Raw genomic sequence first — 3,255 nt, 5'->3', positions numbered from 1 at the left:
AAAAAAAAAAAAAAAAAAAAAAAAAAAACCAACAACAACAAAAAAACCACTACAGATACCAACCAAAACTATTATACCCAGCAAAAATCTCAAACCCCATAAATGGACAATATAAATTCTAAAACAAATCCCAAATTAAAGAATATCTATCCAAAAATCCAGCCCTCCAGAAAATACTACAAGGAAAATTCCAACCTAACAAAGACAACAACATCCAAGGAAACACAGGAAATAAGTAACTTCATATGAGCAAAAAAAGAGGAAACACACACAAACAGAGAAACATACATAAATGCATACACGCACACATACACACACACACACACAGAGTCACACACTGACACCACCAAAACCAAAATAACATGAATTAATAATCTTGGCCATTAATCACTAGTCACTAATATCTCTTAACATTTATGAACACAATTCCTCAGTAAAAAGACACATGCTAAGAGAATGGATGTGAAAACATGATGTCATTCTTCTTCATAAAAGCAACACACAATAGCCATAAAGGTAACCATTACCTCAGAGTAGAGGGCTGGAACAAAATATTCTGAGCTAGCAGACCCAAGAAGCAAGCTGGCGTAGCCATTGTAATATATAAGCAAAAGGACTTTCAAATAAAATTAATCAAAAGAGACAGAAAAGTACACTTTATACTCATCAATGTAAAATGTACCAAGATGATATCTCAATTTTGAACATCTATGCCCCAAATACAAGGACACTCCACATTTATAATAGAAACATTCCTGAAGCTTAAATTGCACATCGAACTTCACAGATTAATAGTGGGAGACTTCTGCTTGCTTGCTTTGGTACAAAAGAGAAGACTCCTTCCTTTCCACCCCTCTGCCCAGTGACTGTGGAGTGAGCCTCCTATGCAGTGCAGACCTGCCCGCCCACCCCGTTCCCTAGGCACAGTGGTTTGGCAGCCAGGTCATTTTAGCTGGAGTCTTTTTGTTTTCAAAAGCAGCTAAGGTTTTTACAAAGGGGAAATGAGAACAAAATGCTAGCTACGTCTGTATAGCTGAACTTTTATATGGTCATCACTGCCCTCTCTCTGCTCTGCTGTCCCCAGTGGTCGCCTTTTATCTCTGTCATATTTGACATGTCACAAAGCTACCTTAAGAAGTGATTCTTAAGAGTCACACACACACTCACATACACTCATAGAGTTTGTGACTGGACACTCTAGTTGGTCCCTAACCATCTTAGGCACCGTGAAGTTGGTATCTGAGTTTAGTTCTAGTCCCTGGCCTAGAGTTAACATTTCAGAATAAGAATTATCTGTTCTGGGCCTTTCTGCTGTCATTGGACACAGTGAGTATTGCACACCAGAGGAACTGTGGAGTTAGAGTCACCATTTGTAATCCAGATTGGCCCCACTTGGGGACTGCATACAAAGCTCCATGATTTATCCCACTGGGTGGCTGTATTCCTCACTCACTTCCTTTCCTCTTTGTGGAGCCTGCTGTTTCCCTCTGGATCCCTGTCCATCCACCACTCACAGCTTATCACCAAAATCAATATAAGGACACAGGTGAATACCTATTAGTCAAATTTGCAACAGGAAAGACTATGGCGCATTCATCTCACTTTCTTCACTCCTGGTAACAGGGCAGGGTTGCTAAGCAACAGGTGTGTTACCTTTCTGTGGAGAACTGCACAGAGTCAAGGTATAAGTGGCCTGCAGAGAAGCCTATGCCGCCTCCTTTAAAGGGTGGTTGGTGTCTTGAGACTGCTGCTTTCAGGTTTTGTGTGAGCTCTTTTATGCGAGACTTCTTGCTTTCACTAAGAATAAGGAAAATTTCCCATCATTCAAAGGGAAATGAAGGGGGATTTCAGGGTGCTCAGATTCTGTTTAGGATCCCCATTTAATCACCCACCTGGGGATGTTGGAGGCTGCCTGCTTCAGAGAGCTTGCAGTTGGTGGCAGGGTTGGGACAAGCGTGTGGGTCTGTCCTCAAGTGTCACCAAGGGAATGAGAGCAGAGAAGCAACTTAGGAGCTCTGAAGTGGCTTTGCCCTTGCCTAGTTGGTTTTTAGAAGGAAGCAGAAGTCTGCTTCCCCAGCAGGTAGTCCCACACTGTCCCCATCATTACCGGGCAGGGCAGCCTTAGTGCAGAGTTTCACTGTAACTGCAGCACTCCACTATTTCCTTCTCACCTCTGCCCTCCAACCTTTGCTCATTTGTCTCTGTCCCATCTCTTCTCTTGCATCCCTCCTCGAAAGCACTGCCCGATTAAGAGTCCCCAGCACAGATCTGCCTGTGTCCCCATCTGTTCTTCCACCCTCCGGAAGTGTCTGGTTACTGTCTCAGTGATTGAGTCCTCTGCCCCACTGCCAAGCTCTACCCCAATAAGTCTGAGTCAGTAAAAGCCACACACAGTCACCTCTACCTGTCCTTAGAAATGCGGCCAGACCCACCTCACCTAATGCTTGGTGGGCATATGTGTCAAAACAGGAAAATATATTCTCCCTCAGAATTTCACAGGATGCTGTTACAAACTCAAAGTGTGCCCTTTAGGTGAGCCTCCTGTCAGAATGGCAGTACTCCCTGTTTAAGAAGAAAAAATAGGAGGTCACCTGTTTTCAGTCCTTTCTCTAACCCTCCTGCCTCCCACCCTGAATAAAAACAAGAAACACTAAAAAAAAAAAAAAAAAAAAAAAAAAAAAAAAAAAAAAAAAAAAAATAGTGGGAGATTTCAACACTGCTCTCTCATCAACTGACAGGTTGTCGGGACAAAAATTAAATGGAGACTTAATAAAACTAAAAGACACTATGAGTTAAATGGACTTAACAGATATCTATGGAATGTATCATCCAAACACAAAAGAGTATACTTTCTTCTCAGCATCTCATGGATCTTTCTCCAATATTGACCATGTAGTTACTCACAAAGCAAGTCTCAATAGATAGAAGAAAATTGAAATGATTCTGCTTATCTTATCAGACTACCATTGATTAAAGATGGAATTCCACAACAGAAAATACCAGCAAGCCTACACACTCATGTCAATTGAACTCATTCATCTCTGGGTCAGGGAAGAAATTAAACACTTTCTAGTATTCAATCAAAAGGAAGGCAGTGTATCCAAATATATGGGACACAAAGGAAGCAGTGCTAAAATGAAAGTACACAGCACTAAGTGCCTCCATAAAGAAATTAGAAACTTTTTATATGGACAAGTTAAAAGTATAACATGAAAGTTCTGGATTAAACAGAAGGAAGCACACTTCAGACAAGTA

This window comes from Mastomys coucha, unplaced genomic scaffold (assembly GCF_008632895.1).
Source record: "Mastomys coucha isolate ucsf_1 unplaced genomic scaffold, UCSF_Mcou_1 pScaffold1, whole genome shotgun sequence".
NCBI classification, from domain to species: domain Eukaryota; kingdom Metazoa; phylum Chordata; class Mammalia; order Rodentia; family Muridae; genus Mastomys; species Mastomys coucha.
The sequence above is the reverse complement of the archived record's forward strand: the minus strand, read 5'-3'. Positions refer to the sequence as shown.